At 29.7% G+C, this 27,288-nt stretch overlaps 1 pseudogene; it reads left to right on the top strand.

Annotated features, from left to right (window-relative positions):
- Positions 1–3,679: 3,679 nt before the first annotated feature.
- LOC119684539 lies at positions 3,680–21,321 on the top strand (annotated as a pseudogene).
- Positions 21,322–27,288: the final 5,967 nt, after the last annotated feature.

Raw genomic sequence — 27,288 nt, 5'->3', positions numbered from 1 at the left:
AATAGAGTTTTATTGATTGTTTTAGTGAGATTGTTTTTTTCGCTCTTCAGATTTTTTGTAAAGTATCTCGAAAATAAAGTATCTGGTATATAAATTTATAAAATTTATTTGCAAAAATTATTTTCAATTGGTGAAATTAACGGTCCCACCTGCCTGACTAGGACTATACTATATTATTAGTATTGTAATCTATGTGAAGATGTGAAAACTGTTGTCGTTATCAAGTAACTATGGAATAAAGACCCAACCGCTACTAAAACTGGAAAATACTATAACTTTTACTGACACCCTTAACTATAATTACATATTTTGTCATATTAATAACTTACTCGCTATAGAAAAATATATGTTATATGAATGTTTTTAGTAAAATACACATTTTATTATATAAATTTATTTAATTTTCTTAAAATAATTTGCTGCACAAAACATTAACATATAATTTCCTATCCTCTATAAATTTAATTTATACAACGCCAACTGTCACTTCATGTTATATTATTTATTTCGCCGAATCAAATTGTAATCGCACTCCAACTAATATAAATACACGAGTACATCTATAAGGATGACTACAAGTACTTTAAATCAGTTTTAAGAGGAATAAAATTTCTTCATTCGAAAAACTTTTTCTTTAAATTTTTCTTTAACTTTACATTTTGATATTTATCTTATTTTCTACCCACAAATTTTATAAATAAAAAACATTTGCAGATTTATTTCAGTTGAGGTAGATAATTTACAAGATTACTCAGTACTATCTAAAATTATAAATGCATATATTTTAAGAGCATTTAATCTTCTTACGCCCGTAACTATAACTTACTTATTTATGGAAAATCTAAAATAATATTGCTATTTCGGTGTTCATTAAAACTTCTGCATCTTCAATTTATTAATTAACTACAATTAAGTACAAAATAAATAATTTCTTTTTAAAAAACTTATTTAAAATAAAAGTTTTTATTAGCGCCGCTACTTTATAAAACTCGTTAAAGTACATTTTTGTTATATTAATATACAGACATGTATGATTAGTAAACCAATAGGATTGCAAAAGTATTCTCGACATAAATGTGGGGGCGCACATAATATCGTTGTAAAAAAATTTTTAAAAAGCTTTCATTCATTTATTTATTCATTCATGCATATTTTCCTTATTTTTCTTTATTCATTTCCTAGGAAAATTTTACATATTATGTATTTTCCTGAAGTTTCCTCTCCTTTCTGATATATTAAGGATGTCAAATTGTTTGTTTGCTACTGCTCTTAAAAATAAATTTTATTGTATTACATTTTAAATTGAAAATTTCATATATATTAATATACATATTACATATAATATACAGTACATTATATATACAATATATATATATATTGTATGATTAAATTAAATTGATTACCATTTTTTGTCAATAATTATATGGTACAGGCTTTCTCAAAAGAAAGAAATTGACATATTGTTTTTCAATTCCTTTTAAAATTACTTATCATATATTGTATTTTTAATGAGTTCAATTTTTTTTATTCAAAATATACAAAAAGTATTATGATATGTATGTTTCATAAGATAATGGATGTTTAAAGTGTTTCTGTCTTGTTCAAATTCATTTAAAACATAAATTGAATTATATGGAATGAAATTTCTTTTTGACTATAGGATTACCAAAATGTCTTCTTAGTCTATTATAAATAAAATCAATATATCTTGACTATATGGTATTAATACAGTGATTCTCAACCGGTGCTTCGCGAGGTGGTTAAAAATAGTCCGTGAATCAGAGCTTGCAGTTTGTCTACTGAGACCTCACTTATAAGAAAATAAACACAATAACTGCGTACCTATTTTAGAACATATATAATGTACCTATGCACCAGAGATGCATAAAATATATTAAAATAATCATACAGTTTGTTATTCTTAAACTTTGTGGTTTCTACCAAAAACAAAAATATCCTAGTGGTCCTAGATCAGAAAAGGTTGGGAACTACTGTGTTCATAAATATCAATATATTATCATTATAATGTAATTTATTTATAACTTCTAGTTAATTATATTTACGTTTTATGAACTGTAACCATAATTAATCCACATTTCATAAACTCAATCATAACACACAAAGGCATCAGTTTGCATGTACTATTAGTAACTTACTTACTTACTTTCTCAAAGAGCCATAACAAGCTGTTACCGAGTTTCGACTTGATGAAGCGACCTGATTACCGGATTTCGATCTGTTGTGTACGCACCTTTTCCAATCTTGTACATCAAGTGCAGTTTGTACTTCTCAGTACAATCATTCATCACTCATTACTTGATCACTTCACCCGAAACACGGTCAACTTCTATTTCTTCTTCCTCCACCTACTGCTTCAAATAGCTTTCTCGCTGGAGCATCTTTATTCATTTTTAGGATTAAATTATTATATTAATATCGTGATAAAACTCGTACAGTACAAAAGATCTTATAAAGAACTTTTTTCTCGAGAATTTCTAGTGCTGCCTCATCATTTAATGATAACTTTCTTGCTTCTGCACCATACAGAAGCACAGGCAGGATAAGCGTCCTATAGAGCGTAAGTTTTTTCTGCACATAGAGAGCTGTACAACCCTAATGCCCACTGAACCTATAACTATACCTAATGGTATAATGATTCTTAGTCTGATTTCCAACCACCATTCATTCTTAGTCATCAACCACCAGCCAGTAGCTGACATATTTTTTGTTTAGCCCTGATTCACCGTTAAGCCCACTAAGGATACTATTAGCAACATATGTAGTAAATATTGACTCAAAATTAATAATCAATTCAAAATTTACTTCAAAATAGATTTGATTTTCCATACAATAAAGGGTTTTAAATTTTAAATGAGAATCAAGATACTTGATTTTTATTGGTTATCACTTTTAGAACCCAGATTCGGCAAACTCATGACTTATATTAAACGACACTATATAATCAATTTTGACAAAAAACTTTTTGAATGTTCAGCCTAAAACTCAATTAAATAATAAATAATAAAATTTTATTGGTTTTCCACGTTTCACATGCATAGAAATCTACTGACTTGACAAGTGAGGTTATAATATGTTTGAATAAATCCAAAATACATAAACAATTTTTAAGGTATACATAGGAAATCTGTGTACCTTTAGCAGCACTTAACGTTATTATATGTTTTTGTGCAATTCAATATCTTACCAACTATTGTACCTACAACTGACCACCTTTTCAATATGAATAAATAATAATTATAGTTGCTCCAACATACTAAATACCTTGACTCATATGCATAGATATCAAAACAATTCGAATATTTTGGCATAACGCTGAATAAAATGGTGTAACAGTTTTCTATAGTTGTCGAATATATACTATGTAACCGCTAAGTAGATGAACTTGCAAGAGCAAAGTTTACAAACCACTTCTTAACAGAGCGAACAAAATCAAGAGTGCCAATGTCCATCTGCAAGGTTTTGCGGCTCAAATACACTGCTTAATCAATCAACAGTTAATAGTTCTAGCTGTATGTGACCTACATTTAATTAGTCTACTATGCGTAGTCTACTGTATTTTAAGTCTATTTTAAGTGTATATCAAAGATTCTAACATTCTAAATAAAGTATTGTGATTTTGATTTAATTCATTTAACGATTTTTTTTTTTCAGGAAAACGAAGAGCGAATGACTACAGTAGATTTATCGGAGGATATTTCAAATAATAGATCTGGTGTAAGCATGTGCCCGGTTGTTACCACTACAGCCAGCACGACACCAGCACCAGTCACAATAGCTGGTGGCGATTCAGCTGCAGCACTTGTCACTATGGATGTTAATCCAAATGAAGCAATTGAACCTGAACGTGGCAACTGGACAGGACGTTTTGATTTTTTGCTCTCCTTACTGGGCTACTCAGTGGGTTTGGGTAATGTTTGGCGATTTCCATATCTATGTTACAACAATGGTGGAGGTAATAATAAGCCTATGCAATGATATAGTAATTGATATAGTATATTGAATGCAATAATAAATATTAATATAATATTTATAAGTAAATCATATATCTAACGAAATTATCGTATTTTTTTAGGTGCTTTTCTCATACCATTCACAATTATGTTAATTATTGCTGGTTTACCGCTTATGTTCATGGAGTTGTCCTTCGGTCAGTATGCAGCGCTTGGTCCTGTTGCCATATATCGACGTTTTTGTCCACTGTTTCGCGGTTTAGGCACTGGCATGATTATTGTATCGGCTATAGTGATGCTCTACTACAATCTAATTATTGCCTGGACTATATTTTATATGTTTGCATCATTTCGTACAGAGTTGCCGTGGCAAAATTGTGAAACTGAATGGAGCACACAAAGTAAGTAAATAATAATTTTCTTTTACGAGTATGTAAAGTAGTAAAAATATTTTATGACATTTTTCTATTAACTTAAATACATATTTGTTTGTACTGGAAGGTGTTGCTGTGGCCACAAAAATCTGTGAGGTTGCCATCTTTGACATTTGATATTAAATTTGTTGCCTTTGTTTTGCCTACTGAAAGAGGCTATAATTTCACTTTTCCGTATATAAGTTGGCGTTTAAAAGGAAACACGTGCTTTGACATTTAATAATACTATTTTGTTGTCATTTAAGACTTTGCTATACTGAACTGGTTGTTGTAAACACCACTCACCCAATAATATATTGACATTTAAGTTTTAAATTGTCAAACATTAAGTGTAGTTTACATTGTCTCTCAAATAAAAAGTTTTTACATCGTGTTTTGCTACATAAAGAAAGAAAACAAACATTTAAAGGATATCTAATGTTGAAATAAATTTCTTCCCGCTACTACAGAGGACGATGTAAATGTCCATAATAAAATTTAGAGCTTCAAATTATATGAACCATCAAAGAAATACTTGAAAAATATCAAAATGTTATAAATGATTGCATACTTCAGAAGGATACCCACAACTAAACAACATCCTTGAATGTGATTGAATTCGTGAATGATTTTTCAGTGTTTGGTGAAGCAGATTAAGTGTAGATTTTTATATAAATTTTTGATTTTAAACAATTTATCATAACATCAAATAGCCCAATATTGATTTTTATTGTATACAAATAATGAGTGTTGCAACTAAAAGGAAAGCAACAGACGAGCTGGCATTAAATCACAACCATAGTGAGTTGACGTCGTTCTTCTAAAAGACAAATTATCTTCTCAAACTTGCCTATAGAACTTATAAACTCAGTCACCCACATAAAGCCACATAAGGCCATATAAAGCTACATACAGCCACAGTACACACATGCTCCAGCAGCGAAGGCACAACTAAGATTTCAAATACAGAAGATTCGTCGTGAGATTTATGTCCTTTTTTGTTATAAAAGCAATTTTAAAGCTTTTAAAGACTATTTCACGCGCAATTGTCCTGACGGTTAAGTGTGTGCCACATCTGCTCGTTTGCGTTTGCATAGGTGTGCTTCTTCACGGTATAATGTAGGCGTTGGTAATGTACAGAAGCGAAGTGCGGTTAATGTGTGGCTTTAAGTACATTAAATTTTTATTTGTGTGTTGGTGAAAAATGTGGCATCTCTACTTCCTCACTTCGCAAGCACTGCTCATTAATTGAAACATAATTGATTTGGGTAAAAACGTTTAAAATTAAAATGAATTCCCGAAACTTTATAATTTATTATGGCGACGAGTTGCAATGGAAAATTTTATTATCTTATAAGGTATACTACCGAGGGGACAGCTTATGTATTCGTTTATCGGGAGATTCTAAATTTATAATTGTTTTGTCCTCATTTTATTATAAATAGATTATATAAAGCAATATGTATAGCTTAATGTATTATTTAAATTATTCTGTTGAATTCAGAATTCAGAAACAGACAGTGTACTCGTTTGTTATTGAAGGACACAGTTTTTATTGAAAGAAACTTATCTTACAAATACAGCTTTACTTGCTTCATTCTGATTTTGATTGATTTTTATTGAATCTTTTATTTCAATTTTTTATTATTTTATTTTCTATTCGATGTAAAATTAAAGGACACAAACTTTTGCGGAAAATGGCTTCTAAAGTACATTAAATCAATAACTCGTTAACATTTACTGTACTCAAAAGTAACTAAGATACATGTATATCCGTATATGGGTCATTATTTTACAAGCGAAACGTTTGTTGACCCCATCACCACAGATTTAGTAAAAAAATTTTAAGAAGTCCTTTTTAAAAACTAAAAAAAAAATAATTTTTATATAAAATTTGTCACTCATTTTTCAATATTTCATTTAACTGAAATTAAATGCAAATAAAATGTTTTTTGAAATAATTCTAAAAATAATGCTAATTTCAGGTTTTTTATAAAATTTTATGACAAACAGAATAGTAATGAAATTTAACAAAAATATAATTAATTAATTCAATTATTCACCCAGCTGTAGGTTTATGATTTCGTTCTAATATAAAGACAGCAAGTAAATTTGTTAATAAAACGTTCACAGTAAATTAACAAAACTCCAGAAAAATGTGAGAACATAAAAGTCAAGTACGGCTATTGGGTTAGTTGATTAAGGAGCGCTAACACTGAGCTTTAAATTTGGCAGGGCATGAGTTCAATTCCTGGTACTTGCAGTCTCAAAAAATTATTAACAAACAATTAAATACAAGAATTATTTCATTGATGATTTGGCAATACTCGAAACAGTTGTATGATCAGCCAAAAATTCAATTAATTAAATTAATATAAAAAAGAATTTTTGTTTTTATAAAATTTTATAACAAATCTAAATCAAAAATAAAAATTTCATATTATCGATATATATTTTGAAATTTTTTTTTTAATCAACGGTTAATATTAGTTTTTAATATATACAATTTCAATTACTTAAAGTACTTCTAAAATATTTAATTAATTAACTTTAAAATACAAAACGTTATAGACTTTTGAGAACAATCTTATATATAAAGTGATTAAAAATTTATGAAAAAGTCGCAAAGACATATTTTTGCATAAACTGGATCTTAACATCTCGCTTCAATTACTGAACCGATTACTGAGGCGATTCATTACACCATTCAAAATGAGTTCTAGGCAAAAAAGATCCCCAAAGAAAGATTTATTTCTCAGATATTGATATCTCACTTGCAACGGCCAAGCTGACAATCCAACAAAAATATCGGAAAATATCGGTAAATAGATTTACCTTAATATAACCTAGATCAAGTCATGCACACAAAAGCCAGCAAGGAACTATCATATAAACATACTTACTTACTTAACCAAGAAACCTTGTTAAATAACAACCTGTTGGTGGATTTCAGCCAGACACCATACTCCTAAATAGTGAAGCCTGCTACATATACGCGCTGCCATCAAGTACAATTACTGCTTACTTGATCTTACGATTAGGCATGTCATATACTATAAGCATATCATATATAACATATCAGATACTTTAGATGTCGTATACTATCATATGATATGACATGTCATAAATATGATAATTAAGCATATTATCATCTAGATATTATAAACATACCATATAATATAAAAATATATCATTTTTGGTATCAACTCTGTCTACACTACATTTCAGCTTACCTTCAGTAAATCCAAATCTAACTTTTACATTGTTTTTGTTCAACTTCATGGCCGACTAACGCCTTATTAGTTCGTCAATTGTAATGTGTAAAGACCTCTTCTTAGAATAACTTTAACCAGTTTCGATAACAACAACATCTTCATGTTTAGGAAATATGATAAAATTTTAAATAATGACTTTAAATATTAAGTAACTCTAATTCCAAAATGCCAAGCAAAGCTTTCCTACTAATTACCGAAATCCATTAAGATTATTAACCGCAAAAACAACAAAGCCAAGCATTGCAATTGAAAACAAAGCCAAGCAAGTACAGCGAGACAATAAAAAATCAGCAAGTGTCTTAATTACATTAACAACTACAACTACAACAACAACAACAACAAAAACACAGAACGAAGCATGGAGGGTAAATAAAATAAAATAAACAACTGAAATGTCAACGTAGCCGAACAGAAAAGCAACATGCAAGTTGTCATCCTTTTCTTCAAGTGCTGTTAGCATTCCTTGCTTTCCTTGCTTTTCTTGTCATTGTTGTTGCTTAAATGTTGTCTCAGCTTTGATTTTAATTGTTGTTGTTGTTGTGCCAATACAGTGAAGAAAAAATTTCGGTGAAAAATAAGCTTTATTTATAAGAGCAAATTTAGTAGCTGTGTCTGATAAACTTACAAAAAGACATTGAGACAGGCAGTCGAGTTGTGTCGACTAGTGAGCAGCTACGCGAACTGACAGACAAAGTGACAGACAAAATGACAGACAAGCTGACAGACAAACTGACAGAAATTTCACAGTATTGTGTAAGTTAATTTATGTCACTCGGGTATTATTTACAAATTTATCACATTCATGCTATAAAATTAGTTGAAATGTACCAGCAGCAAAAACAACAACAACACCACCACCAACAACAACAACAACAATGAAATGCAATAACAAGAGAAATCATTTCATTTATAATAAAAAAAAAAATATATGTAAAGAAAGCTGCAAACATTTACATGCAAACATGAACATAAACTCACATGCACATTAACACTCGAAACAAGGACAATAGCTTCGATAGCAGATGGTATCCTTATGGCAGACTTGCTTATGTTTTTGTAGATAAATACGTTAAAATCTTTTCATACAAATCTACAAGTGAATAAAGAATTATGTACGTTACGCATTTGCCTATTCGATAGGATACAACAACAACAACAATATGTCACGAGTAACAGCTTGGAGATTCTGCGGTAGGTGTGTGCGTGCGTGTGTGTGTGTGTGTTTATTTTCGAATATTATTTTGAATATATCAAATGACGAGCAAAACCCGAAATGTTTTCGGTGGGTTAAATAACATCAAAGGTTCAGTTCACCATCTTAAGGGGTTTTCGGTTAAAATTGCTTGTATTTTTTATATGAGTGTTACTATGCCCCTTCATCTGTGTTTCATCTTTTTGCCTTCAGTTGTTAATTCTAGTATTCCCTTAGTTTTGTAGGTTATCGTGGGTTACTTAGGCACATCATATCAATCACAATCAACATGATTGAGTGTGACTATAGTGGATAGAGTGGATATTTGTTAAATTGCTAACAATTTTCTAGTAGTTTGCTATAACAATTGCCATTGTTGCTTTTGTTACTTTTGCTAATATTATTTAAACACTTCAAAGTGTCTTTAGTCCGCGTTTAATAGGCATACGTAGTCCTCAAATCAAAAGGAGTAATATGTAAAAATAATTTAGCATACTTTTAGTGCTGTGTTATAATGTTTTATTGTGTATAAGTGTGTATGTGTGTGTGAGAGAGATTTTGTTGCTTGTTTGTGCTTAAATAAAATTTAATTATAGTTAAATTTATGATCCACTATATTTGATTTTATTAAGAAAGCATATGTGTAGGCGTAGCTGAATGTGTGTTAATAAATAAAAGTTGGTAAAATGTGGAATGCGAGTACACATCGGTAATGCGGTAAAACACAGATGGATATATGTTATGTGAGAACTTAAAATGCAGAAGGACGAGAGGCTGAAAATGGAGAAGTAATCAATTAATTAAATAATTTAATTTTTTCGCACATTTTCACGCCAAGGAATTGTTTTTTAAAGTTTGAGTGAATAAATAGATATTTTTAAAAAAATAAATATTAGTTCCAAGTAGATCTTCAAGGGCTCTTTCATAATATTACTATAACTTTTATCTTATATTTTTTAACTTTAAACTGTATTAATGTATTACATATATCATTAATAAGCACAATATGTTTCAACTTATGAGTACGCCTAAACGCATACTGAGCTTTCAACCCCAAGTAAAAAATTAAAACTTTGCACATGGATCTTCTGGAAACAGTATCCAATAATTGACAATCTAAATTTTCGCAACTAAACATAGTTTTGTTTGACTACAAACAAAAATAGACCATTGAAGGGAACTTAATTGCTGCAATCCGCCATATCTATTTTTAGTTAAAAATTTAAATTTGAACAAATCCTTTTCTACGAATGAAATGTTGGTTTTGAAATGAATTTACAATTTTGTGCTAATCACAATAAACAATAGCAAGATTGCTTTAATGAACTGGATAAACAAATGCAGAGACCTTGTGTAATACACGTATGCGAAAATGTGTAAGTAGCTTCTGGCAACACTCACAGAAAATAAATTGATGTAGTATGTTATTTACTGGGTAAAAATTCAAACACGGATAATGACATGCAACAGTTGTAGTCTCAGTTACTTAAGTTTTTAGTAACTTAAACAGTTCAGTCTTTTTGTTTTTGGGAGTATATGGTAAATATTAAAAGCTACTTTATGTAGTCTTAACCCACTATAAAAACATTTTCGAATAATGAAAAATTCCAACCACTAAACCGAGTGTTATAACACCATTTCATTAATCGAGGGTAAAGGTGAAAGTTAGTAGACTGAATATTAGGGGAATCTAAAATAATCTACCTCAACATGCGAGGGCGGGGATTAATGAAAAATACTAAACCAATGTGGTGTATGTAATGGTGAGAATCACTCTAAAATTATTTGATATAACCTCTATGATTTGTTCTCGAAATCAGCGATTGTCGATTAAAATATATATAGGAACGAAGACACCATAATTGAATTCAAACCAGTACAAATAATGCCGATTAAGATATCGTCGAGTAAATAACAGTACATACCCGACGATGCAAGTAAATTTAACGCTAGAGAATTGAAGCAGTGTTTACCATTAGGGTTGCGCTTTGAATAGAAGTGATCATATATAGATCATGTGTACATGAGAGACGTTCAGACATGTTGCCTGTAGTAAAAAAGTTGAAACTTACAGATAAGCTGATAATGAAGCGGAGAATATTTTTAAGTTCAACTTACCTGAAAATGACGTTTTGTAAGCAAAATTTGACTTGCAAGTGAGTAAAATATCACTATATTACTTGAGCTTGTAGATCAACTGAATTAAGGTACTATTCTCCTAAAGATTGATTATTTAAGCATGGAAAAATATAGTTCCTTAGACACACTGAATTTGATTTTCTACCTGAACTAAAGATACTATATTTATGATCAACAGAGATGTGATTACACTTCGTTAATATTTGATAGTTGTCAACAAATAAGATTTGCTTGACTTTTGCTGAATAGGAATAGAACAAATATAGGAATAGAATAGAACAAATTGAATAAAAGAGGATAGAGCTTTAAGATTCACTAGTAACGACATGATAATCACGAAAAACAAAGTGTCGACTAGAACTTAGAAAGTTTTGGCACAGTTTTGGTACAGGATTTTTAAAACCTCCATATAACGTATACTTATATTATATATTAGAAAAACCGGTATTCAACGACTTTAACTTCTGATACCTCTTTTACATACTAGTACATATTGCAGTAGTGCTTACAGTGATTCATCTTCCCTCAGGCAGATATTGTTCTTAACCGTACATTATTGTTTATAAACTTAAGATATTTTTGCAATATTTTCGAGATCAAATTCGTCTTTATTGGTTGATTTCATTGGATCCACTTATACCTGACGGTATGTGCTGTTGTATGATCTATATTAATTGTTGAATTAAATATATACTACTCTGTTATAAGTCAACTCAAACATTTGAAAATAGAAAAGAATATCATAGGTGAAATTTAATAATATAATGTTTGTCCTTACATATTAGCATTCCGAAAATAGTTACAAAAATAACAATACAAAATGTAATATGAACACTCCCCTTTCAAGTACTATTACAGAAACCACTATTTTCCATGTATGAATGTTTAAACATATTTGAAAAGTGAATATGAACGCTAGTTTCCATATTGCGGTTTCGTGCTGCATTTGAAATGAAAAGCCAGAATAGCTACTGAATAGGTACTGAATAGCTACTAACCACAAAATTACACCTGACAACAACGAATGACCTCATTTGGCAATGGTAACAAAGTTGGCAAATAATTACATGTACCGACGCAAACTTATGCAATCGCACATTTCATCCTGTGCACTCGTCTAGTGACTAGAAGAGATAAACTTATTTTGCACACAATTGCATTAGGAGGTAACTGAAAACAATTATTATGCATAATGCAAACAGATTTAAAATCTAATGAGAAATACTGGTTAACACTCCTGAACACTCCTAAACACTCCTGATACTATTTCAATGTACGTGATTTTCGAAAAATCTACGAAACTCGTGTTTGCACAGATTAAGTTTCGATGCATTCAAAAGGGAGTTGGAAGAGATATTATTGGATTTTGCAGCGGTGGTAATTATGTTCTCTAAAATAATTATGTGTAGTTGAATGCAAGACTTGTTTATTTAGGGTAAAATTTAAATAAAATAGGGTAGGTCCATACTCTATACGAGCTATGCTAAATGTAATTAATTTGCTACTTGAACTAATTGCATGGAAAATTAATATCGAGTTTTATTTGAAGCCTTTAAAAGTTAATAAAATTATAAAAAATGTGACTTTAAGTTATTAGTGTATAAAAGAACATAATGAAAATGTTGCTCATCAATTCATTCACTATCCAATACTTGCCTAAAGGCATCTGTTCATTATAGATTTTCACTTTCTTAAGTATGTGTCCAATATCCCCAACATTTGACAATGGTTTTCCAGTTCAAAATAAAGTCAGTTTTTCAAATTCCTATCAGCAACTAACATTCATAAAATCACTTTATGGTATTGCAACAGTCCACTTCTTAGAGTCTAAGAAAGTCTGTTTTCTGTTAGAAGAGCTACCAATTGCATCTTAGTTACATTTAATGGCTAGTTTGCGACAAAATTTAACTAGCCCGCACGTGGTTCCATTGTGTTACCCAAGGACACTCATACAAAGATATTCTCTCTCATACTAATTTAGGATTTAAGAAGATATCTAAAATACGCGTATTCATGATTTAAGAGCTACCAACCAAGTTTTAACCAATTTTTTTTCCACAATTTTGTTTAACTTCAGATTTTAGCTTCTGATAGTTCTCTGGCATCATCAAAAAGGATTTTCCAAGAATTCTAGTACTGCATTGAACATCGACAAAATATATAAAAGATTCTTATATCTATCTTTCTATACATTATTTTACTTATTTTCCAATTAAACTAACGATTTTAATTAATAAGCTGAATTAAAGGATATGAGGTGAAGATATAAAATTATAAACATGTTCATGAAATTCCGTCAAAGTATAGTATACGCTCTAGATAGTAATCGCAAAAGATTTGTATGGATGTAATCTCAGTAAAAACATCGTTTAAATATGCTCAGTATTTTATAATTTTACAAAAGGTTTTTTTTCAACAACAACTAGTCATATTGACTAACAAGAGGTTTTTTAATTTAATATTACAAGTATCCAAATTGAGCATATAGATCTGAGGAAGTCATCTCTTTGCTGAACAAAAGCTTCAAATGGTCCTTTGGTATTTTACAAAAGGGACTAATTAACTTCGAACCTAATTAAATAGTTTTAAATAATCTAAGAAAAAAAGGGTAGTAGTAGTGCAAAATCAAGACGGGCGTACTAAATAGCTGACGCAATATCTTAATAACAGCTACCGAAGATGTTGATCTGACAACTGGAACTTCAAGCCACTTAGAGCCATCTGGAGCATGAAACGACAACCAACAAAAATGTTTTACCACAAAATGGAGTTACAAAATTGGCATACAGATGAAACCATGGTACTAAGAGACCATGGTAGATTTCCAGTAATCCGTTGTTGTTTGACGTTGTTTGTTTCGATTTTCTTGACAAATTTAGCATCGCTGAATTGTCCGCCCGATATCCACATCAATGTCCAGCTGTCAGAAATGGATTCAGGATGAGATTTCTCTATACTAAACATCACGTTTTGACTGTAAGTTCGGTGCGGTCGTAATATTATGCATAAAGCGTATAATTTTGATCAACTTTGCGAGAACATCCCTTTAACACCCAATTCAAAACATTAGAAAGGTCCGAATTTTTAATATTTTTGATGCAATTTGTTGAGCACTGATTATAGCTTATAGGTTATACTGTTGAGTCAATCATATGGATATCTAATGGCGTCTCTGTTTTCATTAATTAGTCTACTTAACTAGTTAGTTTTGAAAAAAGATAGATAAGAAACAAGACAGTAAAGGTTGTAGTTATTATTACTTTTTAAACAAACATAATGATAAATTCTTTTTTAGCGTTTAGAGGACTTCACTCTCATTATCTGTGTATTTCAATGCCCAATTATAATGTTTTTGCAAATTATATTGTATTGAAGTCAAAATTATATATTGAACTGTTCATATATGCGTTAATCACTCAAATATTAAGTATCTCATTTAGTTAGAATGTTATTTTGAACAACATCCATTTCTAAAGAGTTTAATTTTATTATTTAATAAATTTAAACAAGGTAAACAATCATCCTTGATCCCCTTTCTAACATATGGAATGTTGCTCCTTTTTCAAATGCAGGATATTAAAGTCGGAAACATTCTTACGCACGTTCAGTTTTCAAATCAAAACATTTTCTATGTAAGTTTTAATATTCTCTGCTCTACCAAACATTATAGGCAAACTCATATAGGCATTCGAGCTTTCCATAATTTCAATACGGTTTTACTTTACTTTTGACTTTGAACCACATCCTTTTTAATGATGTTGAAGATTAAATCCTGTTTTGCTCTTGTGTTCAATACTTTTGCGCCGGTTGAAACTTTCGTGTGGGTCAGTTTCATTTTCAGAACTGAATAATGGCATTCATTGTTGTTTTTCTGTTTTTTTTGAGGTTAACAAAAGGATAATGAGTTTCTACCAATTGAAATTGTTTCGAATTTCAATAGCGTCTTAAAGGGTAATCAGGACAGTATTCAGTGCTTATTTAGTGTTCTCAGTAATAAGCATTAAAATCGTCATTTGATACTTCATCATTTGATACTTAATAAAGCACAGCACAGTAAATTTTAATATTATTTTCTTTTAAATTAATAACCTTTAACGATATTTGGCTATTGATTTGCAATAGGAAGACTATTGAATTTATGTCAGAGAATTAAGTTTATTTAACAAAAATATGCTATGAGTGCTTATAAAGAACTGTCTATTTAGAACTAATTTATCTTTTTAAAGATATAATGCAAACTATGTTCGCATAATTTGGATACTTCATTTTGTATTTAAACTTACATATAAAAATCCTTAGCGTTTCAGTGCTTTAATTTCGTTATAAGCAAATGGTTTGCAATTAAATTAACACTGCATATCGTAACACAATTTAATGCTTTTAAAAGATTTGCCAACACATGCACACTACGTTGTGCTGGTATTTCATTTGCTTTATCAACTGATGGCTGCGTTCTCATATTTTCTAAATAAAATTCACTTTGCTCAAATTCTTCAGTTTCAATGTGCCGATTTCATGACGATTTCTCAAATTTTTTAAACAAATTACACGTTGTGTTGGTATATCATTGTTAATATATTTAGCTTGTTGGCAATGGCTAGTTTAATCCGCAATAAAAAAATTCATGATGTCACCTCTCTTTTTCTCTACCACTTCCTTTTTTTTTAAAAAAGACATGATTGAATAGCATCAAACACTCGAAACCACCAATAAGCGGATTATTGAGAAGCAAAGTATAACCACGTTGTGATCTCTAGCAATTAGTCTTAAAAGGTTTCTAAATTTTGATATTTCTTTTAAAAGCTCATCATCACATAATTCATGATTAAACGATTTTTATTAGAGATGAATGCCTAGATCTCTTCCTCACTTACCTCAAATGTACTTCCTTTAACGCTTCTTGTCTCATCTGATGGTAAGAACTAAAACGAATAATACTCGAACATGTAGATTTCCTCTCCTATTATGTTCTCGCAAACAGAATCCAATATTTCTTGATAGTTTTCCTACCATTCTTTTTTTGTACTTTAATCTTTTCTCAGATCTTATTCTGGTTTATTTTTAAAAATATCAGAATATTTATTCAATTATACACTGTACTACATGGGTGCGTTTCTCAGACAGAACACATATAAGGTCTCTAACTTATTTGCCATTCCTATTCATCTGCAGTAAAACACGAACTTCCTTAAGCAAATTCATCCAACTGATATATAATAGTGAAATCTATGACACCAGATAAAAGACTTTGTGCTTTATTGCTTGTGTCTAAATGTTGTCTAGAATCAGATATTTACATATAAATAATAAATATATTTACATAGATGTATCTAGCATTTCCATTACAATAACAAATAAATATAATTTTGAAAATTTTCGTTTAGATTGTTTTTCTTATGAGATGGCTGATCAATGCGAAGCCAATAATGGAACTTACTATCTACGTAACTGTTATAACTCAAGCTACGCTGAGGAAAATAATATTACCGAATTGGCATTACATGCCATTAAGCGTCCTCCAGCAGAAGAGTACTTTAAGTAAGTTAGAACGCAGTAAAAAAAGTTAAATTTACCATAATTTACATGAATACATATATTTTCCGTACAGCAATTATGTACTGGGACTCTCAGCAGGTATCGAAGAAACGGGCAATATAAAAATCTCATTGGCCGCTTGTTTGTTTTGCGCTTGGGCTATAGTATTTCTCTGCCTCTGCAAAGGCGTGCAATCGTCCGGCAAAGTTGTGTACTTCACAGCTTTGTTTCCTTATGTAGTGCTTGTTATATTATTTTTTAGAGGTGTTACGCTACCAGGTGCAGGTACTGGCATATTATTTTACTTGACGCCTGATTGGAAACAATTGGCAAATGCACAGGTTTGGGGAGATGCAGCTGTCCAAATTTTTTTCGCATTGAGTCCCGCCTGGGGAGGTTTAATTACTTTGTCATCCTATAATAAGTTTTCTAATAACTGCTATAAGTAAGTATCACTAAATAATCACAACAGACATATAAGCCTATGTATAAGTTTAATTTAATATATTTTTCTTTATTTCAGAGACTCACTTATTGTTGCTTTTTGCAATATAGCAACATCATTCTTTGCCGGTTTGGTCATATTTTCAATAATAGGTTTTTTAGCTCATGAATTGGAGGTAGAAGTGAAGAAGGTTGTTGATCAAGGCGCGGGTTTGGCTTTTATTGTATACCCAGAGGTAGTAACTAGACTGCCTGTGTCACCAGTATGGTCAGTGCTTTTTTTTGTGATGTTATTAACGCTTGGTTTAGATTCACAGGTAATTATAATAAAAAATTGAAATGAGGAGATAATACTATAGATGTTAAAAAAAACGTATTATAATTTTAGTTTGCATTGATGGAAACAGTAACTACTGCCATTTTGGATAAATTCCCAAACTTACGACAATATAAAACATGGGTTGTGCTTTTCGTTGGAATATTTGGTTATGTAGGTGGTTTAGGATTTACTACAAATGTGAGTGAAAATAAAATTTTCATTTTGAAACAAAACATCAAAGTAGACTTATAAATAAAGTTTTTATTGCTATCAATATTTTCAAACTGAATACATATATACCTCGACATTCAAATTAAATAACAACGTCTCTCTTGAATCAAAGAAACTGTCTCCAAGTCACTGAATACAAGAAAGACATGCCATTAGATTGGAACCTCAATTTAATAATTTTTGTCGGAACTGTGGCTCTGCGGATAAGGAGTAAACAGCACTCCACTTCATATATTAGTGTCCATCTCTAGCCAAAAGAAGAATTAAAGTATTTGGGTCCCTTTTCTTACCAACCTGACGCAGCTGTTATCCTGCAATATTAGGTATTTGCAAATCGTATAGTCTTGTCTGGTTAATTTACTCTCACTTAAATGGGAAAGACACCATCAATCTTTCATAAACTCCTTACCAATTCTGAGTAGAACAAAAAAAATTTCATATCTTATTTCTGCAGAATAGAGAGTAAAATTTTCATCTAAAGCGGTATTAGTTCTTTACGAAGTTCTATTACTAATAATCCATAAATTCCAAGGAATTTATACTAGAATATATAATAGATCAGAAAATGATAGTAGATCTTTTCTGCTAACAACTGCTTCTAAACGAACTAAAAAAAATTATCAATATATCTCGTTGAGGAGTTGTTAATATAGAACTCATCTTCCTAGTCTAGTATTTTTATTCTGGCTCAAATAAAGTCGAATAGTCACAAAAAGTTATACATATTTCACCACTTCTCTGTGATTATAGAAATAACTTATTTTTAAATAGAAATGCAAGAAGTTTATACTACACGTATTAATATTAAATCCATAGTATATGCGCATTAAATATTATTATTTAAATTATAATTTAGGGAATATGCTGAGGAGATAAAGCTTGAACTTAATTTATTATCGACTACTTAAAGAAGCAATAAATGCATGGATAATAGTTTTGAACGCTGCTAGAGTGGTCCCGATATCAACTTAAATAATTATTATTAATTATCTTTCAGAGCGGCATGTATTGGCTGCAGTTAATGGACAAATATGCTGCCAATTGGTCGGTGCTGTTGATTGCGATTTCTGAGTGCGTCCTTATAGCTTGGATTTATGGCTCGCAACGATTTTTAAATGATATACAGGGTATGATTGGTAAACGCTCAAAGTTTTGGAATTTTTTTTGGTCGACAATGTGGAGGTTTATAACTCCAGCAACATTATTGGTAAGAATATTAAATAAACATTATTTTTTAAATTGAATAACACATTTAGAAATACAGTTATTAAAAACTTTGCCGAATAACATTAAGATTTAAGATTGTTAAAAGAATTTTTTAAACATTTTTACTTTACAGTTCATATTATTCTTTAACTGGGTAGAATATAAGCCCGCTTCTTATGGTCACTATGTTTATCCACTTTGGGCTGATGCGGTCGGATGGATAGTTGGCTTATTACCAGTATTTGTTATATTTCTAGTAGCATTTCAGCAGATCTATAAAGCGCCTAAACACTTAAAGTTCCGTGAGAGATTGAAGTATTTGCTTCGTCCAACTGCAGAATGGGGGCCAGCAGGCAGACCTTGCGTTAATTTACATGCTGAACGATATCAAAGTCAAAACTACGACGATGTTGCAAACACCGATATACTTATCGCTGGTCTACCCGATGTATCACCCTATGATGAAAATGGCGGCAATAGCTACCGTAATGAGGCGATGCAACTCTGAGAGCGGGTTACATCATCGTCGAAAACCGGTGGCACTATTGTACGCATAAGTGTAGGTGATACCAGCGACGATGATAATATCATCAAAGATAGTAGAACAACAGATGATAACAAAACAAGCGCAATTATATTCAAAAACGGCAATGGCCAAAATATAGTTATGACCACATCTGCTCCAGCAACAATATCGAAACCAGGTCCGAGTATATTAAAAACTTCTAAAAACAATCAAACAATTAATGGGAAACACAAAACAACCGGACCTGATAAAAGTCCAAGCAAGCAGCCACTAATACAAGCTGAATTAAGAGCAAATGATAGTATTGGATCCTTCCTAAATGAGACATCAAATCTGTTAAGAAAATCAGAGGGTGAGGTAAAAATTACAAAAGTTACTGCCACAATAATGTTGCCTACCCCAGCTGTGGAACCAACAGCAATAGCGTCGAAAGCAACAACTTTTGCAACAACAGCAGTAACTGCAATGCCTAAAGCGACGTCTACTAAAGATCAATTAACTTCGTTTATGCCAAGTACACCAGCGACAACAAAAATACTCGCAACAGGTACATCGAGTAGTGGCAGAGAGCGCATTTTAACAACATTTGGGGACCGCAGCCAAACGACAATTTCTTTAGCAACGACTATAGCAACAAGTAGAACAGCCCCCACAATTGCAGCAGAAAACGCAACGAAAACTGTAAATACTTCCGGCGGAATGTTGCCACCATCAAAACCAATTCCAATAAATACCAATTTTACAACAATAACAACATCCACGAAATCCTCAGCTTACACAACATTTGGCCCGGCTGCACCAACTGCGACCACTATAACGCAACCAACTAAAATAGCACCAACAAAAGTGGTCGAAATGAATGTGAAGCCAATCACAGCTACAATACAGAAACCAACAACATTCTCTACCACATACACAAGCACATCTACCACAGTTGGAAATACAATAACCGGGTCAACAGCGACATCGACGACAACTGCAACAGCAACAACAATAGGTCCAAAATTAAATGGCAATATTAGTGCATTCACGACTACACAACTAACGGCAATCGTATCCACTACAACAGTCTCTAGACCGATAGCAACTTCTGAACCGAAAACTGTTGCATCCACAACAGTTCAAGAAGCAACAACCATGAGAACTAGCGCAGCACCAACACCCGATAATAAAGCAGTAAAATATAATGTAGCCTCTAAAATAGATACCAAAGTAGCAACAACAGCAGTCACTAAACCAGCTATGGTCTCTTCGTCTGATATCACTTCAAATACAATTGCTACTACATCAAACACTACAACAGCACATAAAGCTATAACAACTACAACAATTGTACCAACAAAACATAGCAAACCTACAACTGCAGCGACTACAACAGCTGCAAACACAATTGCCACCACAAGTATCGCTACAACTGCAAAAGTAGCAAATCAGAGCAACATAGCTACTTCAACACAAGCCACAAAAACGCTTACTACAACAGCAGCAACAGTGAAGCAAGACCTGACCAGCAAGCCAGTCTCAGTAACTTCTTCCACAACCATCCCAACGAAATTAGATAAAACTACAGTCATGCCTTTAACGTCAAGCTCAGCTACGAAGCCAACAACAAAAGCAGTCCACACAGCAGTCCAACCAGCAGCAACACACACTACATTGCCTAAGACAACGTCCACATCCACCACAGCACCCATTGCAAAAGCAACAACAGTTTTAAAACCCACACCAGCAACAGTACCATCTGCTATTGGAGCGAAACCAATCGCCAGTTCCACAGCAAAATCTACAGTCACAACTACAACTACTGCAACAAAGGCAACCTCTATAGCTTCCACATCAAAGAGTGGAACTACAGCACTAGCAGTTCATTTAACTGGAAGTACACCAAATACCACAACCATAACTGCAAACACAGCAACAGCGACAGCGACAGCAACAGTGAAAGCAACAACTACTACAAGACCCACTGACACAAGTACCACAAAAAAAACAACAAATATCGGTAAGAAGTAAACTAAACTATTTTGTTAAATTTTATTTATACAAGGAACGGTTGGGAAGAAACATGAAAAATATAACGCAAAAAAACCAATCATTGTGTTATAAGAAATAAACTGCATTAAGAGAAAATTTTTAAATACATTTATCTAGTCTCAAGTTAAAATAATAATACAATTGTATTATAATAATTTAATTTTTATTTACGCCGCTTCATCAACGTAAAACCATTGTCAAGAACGTATTCCTAGAAGTATCAATTGTTAATCGATTGTTCCATTAATATGTAATTAAAGTACCTAACAAGAAAGAGAGAAAGAAGAGAAAGAAAATGAATATATACTAAACTAAATATATTTTGAAATAAATATATATATATAGACAAAATATTTTCATTTTTAAAGTTATGAATCAAAAACTATGTGTTGAACACATATAATATACACACTTGAAATAGTTAGATATATGTACAATTGTTGGAATTAATTGTTATTTTCAAACAATTTTTAGGAAAATATTTATACATTAAGCTTTATTTAAATATTTTTTATTTTAAAGTATCTTACAAGTTATTTATATACGGAATATACACCCTTAAGTTTGTAAACAGTAGTAAAAAGATAGTCAGCTATAATAGAGTATAGAGTCAAGTCACTACAAATTAAATCGTAAAGAAAAATTTAAATGTTTTTTATATGAAACAAAATTAAAATGAATTTTAAGTAATTTGGTAATGAATTTGGGGTATCAGGTTTGAAACATAAAAATATAGGCATTAAATAATTTTAAGACTTCATAAATAATGTTACTATGCAATCATTGAGACTTTAAGACTATTCAGGATGATATTCATGATGAACTCTACTATAACAAGTCTGTAGGTCAATTACTGGAAAATTTGCTGGTGGAAAATTTGCGTAGTGTTACTCAAAGTTACTACGAGTAGCTTGTGGAACAGACCTAATATATGACCTAATGAAAAAGCGCTTCTAGAGTTAAGTTAGTATGTGTGATATTCCATATATTGTATTTGTAAGAAATTCTGGTAACCAATTTTTAAACTTTTAACAATAATAAAAAATTTTAGATTTATTTCAAACGTTTGCTGTAAAAGAGGTCCTTAGTAATATTATATTAAATTTTTGTTTCATTGTTTAAAGATCAGCAATAAACAGAATAATAATAGCAACAGAAGTTGTTGTTTGAAGTTGTTTGTACCAAATAAACGATCATGTCAAAAGGCCGCACAACGGTAGCTGATATCTCTCCCTTTAGTACAATTATGTTTAAAAAAATAACCAGCGACTGCTATGACTTAATGGTATAGCATAATCTGTATCTCATTAACAAGACATAAGTTTACCAGTAGGTAAACTTAAGCCTAGTACTAACTTCCACTTCACATAAATTTTTAAAGAGGTTTTTCGAACAGTAGTGAACTACAACAACAAAAATAATTCATTTCATATTATTTTAATTAATTGAATTTTTATCTGACTATATAAACCAATTTTTTTAATATCTAAAAGTATATGTATAAATAAATAAACACATATGAAGACAGAACGGGTCGAGAGTGAGAGTAAGAGTGCGAGATATGGCTATAAACTGGGAGGATAACATTAAAAATCTAGGCATCACGATGGACAAACGATTCACATGGCTTAAACATGTTCAATTAAAAAGAATTAGCTGTGCCAAAAATCTTCATCACCTCCAACCACTATTCAAAAATGAAAATCTCAATATTAAGAACAGGAAACTGTTATATAACCAAATAATTTGACACTCACTTCTATATAAATATGTAGCGTTCAGCTATGCCTCAAACACTACTATTCACTAGCTAGAAACTGCACAAAGCCAGGTTATAAGAAGACTTTTCAAGGTACCATTGGGACAAATGACATCCTCAGGGACCTCAAGATTTATGCGATCAAAAAATACATAAAGGTAAGAAACCTGAAATTATGTACGAAAACTGACAGCCTTACCAACATCGCGTTATCGAATCTCAAAACGATTAGAAGCTTCTCGGGGTGGTATGTAGATTTGAGGTCAATTATTGCTTAGTCTGATAAAGTGATAAACAGTAATCCAGTCAAGGGGTAGAGAGGGGTTATGAAGAAACCTCGCAGTTAATAGAGAGCAAAAGTGCACAAGTGCACTGACTCAACTAGCCTCAACATAATAAACATTAAAAATAATACATTTATGGAATAATCATTTCCTAATATTTAAGTCATATTGATTTATTATTAAGCAACAATAATATATACTTGAATACTTTATTTATGAAGTCTTATTTATTGAAATCTACATTTTCTAAAAACTATTTAAATGCCAAATTAAAAGTAATTTTTATCATGTTTATAGCTCAATATTTAACAAATTAAAAAAAATTTTCAATTCTTTCTGAAGACATTTGAAATGTTTGATTTAATTATTTAATATTATATATTATTCATATATATTTCACAATTTATGAAGTGGTTTAAGAATTTTTAAAAAAGATATATTTTTTAATAATATAGGCTGATATTTGAATATAAGACACATATGTACATGAATATATGAACTATTTGATATAAATTTATATGCCTATCGATTTTCTTGTCCTAGAGACCTGATGCCCTCTACTCATTCCATTAGGCTTTATTTCTAAATCAGGAGGTGACTCATGCACGGTGACTCATGTAATTGAGAAAGTTAACTTAGAATGTAGATTTGTACTAGTGATTTTGTTACAATTTTTACAATATATATATATGTATATTTTGATAGAACATATTTGTATGGGGCATTATGAAAGTAAGGTTATGTGTTGTATTTTAAAAACAATGTAGTGTGTTAAACAAATTGAATATATATATTCATACTCATACAAAGTATTATGATGAAACTACAGTATTATAAGGTAAGAAATGAAAAATATTACATAAAATATTTACATAGGTATATAAAATGTAAGCTGAAAATACCGGTTGGCAAAGGACCAACCCAAAAAAATTCTGAAGCAATGAAACAGTTTGTTGAAACTATATTGAACGAATAGTTGTGTTAAAAGTATTAAATTTTTTATTATTTAAAATATATTCATGTATATATAGAAAACAATTTAAAAAATGTTATTTCTTTGAGTTCTTAATATATATGTATATAAAAAACATACATTACAGAATAGCATACCAAAATACAAACTCAAGGTACTGGCTACCTAGCCTTACAACTCAACTTTCTAGTAAATAATTGTTTATTTTTTTTAATATATAATACAATATATTATTTCAAAATTAATTAAAATAATATTAATATAAACTTTAAGATGTCCGAAATTTTTATTTTTACAAAACAGACTTACATTAACGTCCTGAATGAATTGTATACATATAATATTATTGAACCTTAATTTTATTATCATTTTAATATTAAAACAAAGAAGTTCGATTTATATATAAAAGACGTTATATTAATATTATCCTGATTTTACATTATAGAATCTAAACCCTAAGTATTTTAAAGGAGAGACTCGTGTACCTTTAAACAAAATACCTAAAATTCAATGCAATGTTTAAAAATACATATTTTTAATTACTAAAATTTATCTATATGTATAAACATATATGTATAATTAGAGCAAAAAGAATATTTTAAATATGAAGTAAAAACAAAAACATTATTATATGTGTTTATATCTAAGAAACACAAAGGGAAGATAAGTAAAATATATAAAACTATATAAACAATTTATATAAGGAAATGATGTTATTAGTGTTATAGAAAGTTATTGTATGTGTGTTGCCTCAAAACACTTAGTAATATAACGAAATTACCTATGTACTTAGTTATATATATAAAATACATTAAAAATATTTATATACGTTTATATGCTATAGAGTTTATATATGTTTGTATGTTGTATTTGTAGTTAGTGTGTATATGAGTATATACACGTATATATTACATTTAATGTTTTTAAGCCAAATATATGAATAAAATGAAAAATATTGTGATATTTCATTTAAATTAATAATAATTTGAATAAATTTAATTAAAAAATTTTAGACAGAAATTAAGTTAAATAAAAGAATGAATTTCTGTTGTGTGTACTTATTATAACAAAATTAATTAATGTTATTAAACTTTTCAAAATGTGTAGTTTTGTTTATAATATTATACGTTTATTAGTATATAGTCTCACCTAGTAGATTTTAAATTTGTGTGAACACTATTAAATATTGTACCTAAATGTTGTGCTACAAAAACAAAATTAAAATAATATCAAATGTTATTTTTTATTAATCCAATTTATAATTTTATATAATATAATTATTATTGCAAACAGTTTTCTATATATATAAAATATAGAAAATATTTGTTTTACAATTAACCCTTCCGATATACGTAAACCTAACCCAACTTTACTTATATACTTTTTAATATTAGTTTAGTTTTACCTTATATTGTTTAGGAGATCCTCTACACCACAGCTGTCCAAAGCACGGCCAGCAGGCGTCATGTGGCCCGTGGCTAATATATGTGCGGCTCGCGACATGTTTCTAATCTACCACAATTGGGAAAATTTTTCTTTGTTATATTTTAGTAACATCACATTATTTTATTTTCATTATATCCCAAATATATTAAAAATAAAATATGTTTACTATGGCATGCATTTACGTATGTATTTATTTCTGCGGCTCTCCAACCTATTCAATGATTTACATTGGCCCGCGCATTTGTCTAGTCAGGACAGCCCTGCTCTACACAAAGGTTTTCCAATTGATAGTCTCCGAACTATTAGCACCATCGATCTAATACATAATACATCGGTCTATACATTTTTTGAGAACATATAAATAAATATTTAATAAACATTTTTTAAAATAATATAATAAAAGACAAAATAAGTTTAATAATAAGTATAATAAATACTTAAAATTTAATAAGTTTATAAACTATTTAAAAAATAATCAAGTATATAATATAATATAAAAATAACAAAAAATAAAATTTTATTGTATAATTGAAATGATTAAAAAACAATAACTTAATAATAAGTTTATAATCTGTTTAAAAAATAAATAAATATCAAATATAATAAAAATATAACAAAAAAAAAATAATTTTATTGTATAATAAAAATTGATTAAAAAATAATATCGTTAAACATGAAAATATAAGGTTGATATATTTTGTATAATTTTATTTAAAATAGTTAATACTAAAACACATATTAATATGATGAATTTAATATAATTAAAAATATTATAATTTTTAATTTTTATTTTTAATTATATGAAAATACTCTTAGAAAAATATATAATATTTATAGACCGGTGGAACTCATGAAACGTTCCATATGCATATCTAAATATTTTTCATTTGTCTGAAAACTTCATTAGGATCATTTAATATATTTTTGTATTAGTTTATTTAAAAATTAAATAAAAAATTTTCATTAATATATTAATTTAATTAAATTTTTTATCCTCTACATATTATTTAATTAATCTTTAATTCATATAATATTTTTTTATATAACATTTGAGCTTTACCTGAAGTATTAGCCTGTACCTGTTAATAATTAAGTAACAATAAAATATGTGTGTTATATTATAAAATGGCTGTTAAAAAATATATTAGCATAAGTAAATATATAAAAAAAGACAAAAAATTTATCAATAAAAAAGAAACATAAAATGTTGTATATTATGTGTTATGTGAAAAAAAAAACAAATAAAGAATTAATCAAACCAAATATTAGAAACCGTAAAGAATTATTTTAATTTAAAATGTAAAATGTTGTTGATTTTATTATTAAATGTTATTAATATAAAATCTTAGACTTGATGTTAGATAATAAGTATATAAAATATAACTAAGTACTGAAAATTATATAAAACCACTATAAGAAATGACATATTAGTAATTTGTACAGCATAGAATAAAATAAAATATACGTACATGTATATATGTATGTATTAAGTCAATTCAGTGCATTATAAACTGAAACTCTAGGAATAGAAAAATATAATA

The sequence above is a fragment of the Teleopsis dalmanni genome, chromosome 2 (assembly GCF_002237135.1).
Source record: "Teleopsis dalmanni isolate 2A chromosome 2, ASM223713v2, whole genome shotgun sequence".
Taxonomy (NCBI): domain Eukaryota; kingdom Metazoa; phylum Arthropoda; class Insecta; order Diptera; family Diopsidae; genus Teleopsis; species Teleopsis dalmanni.
This window is presented reverse-complemented; position numbering and strand designations above follow the sequence as displayed.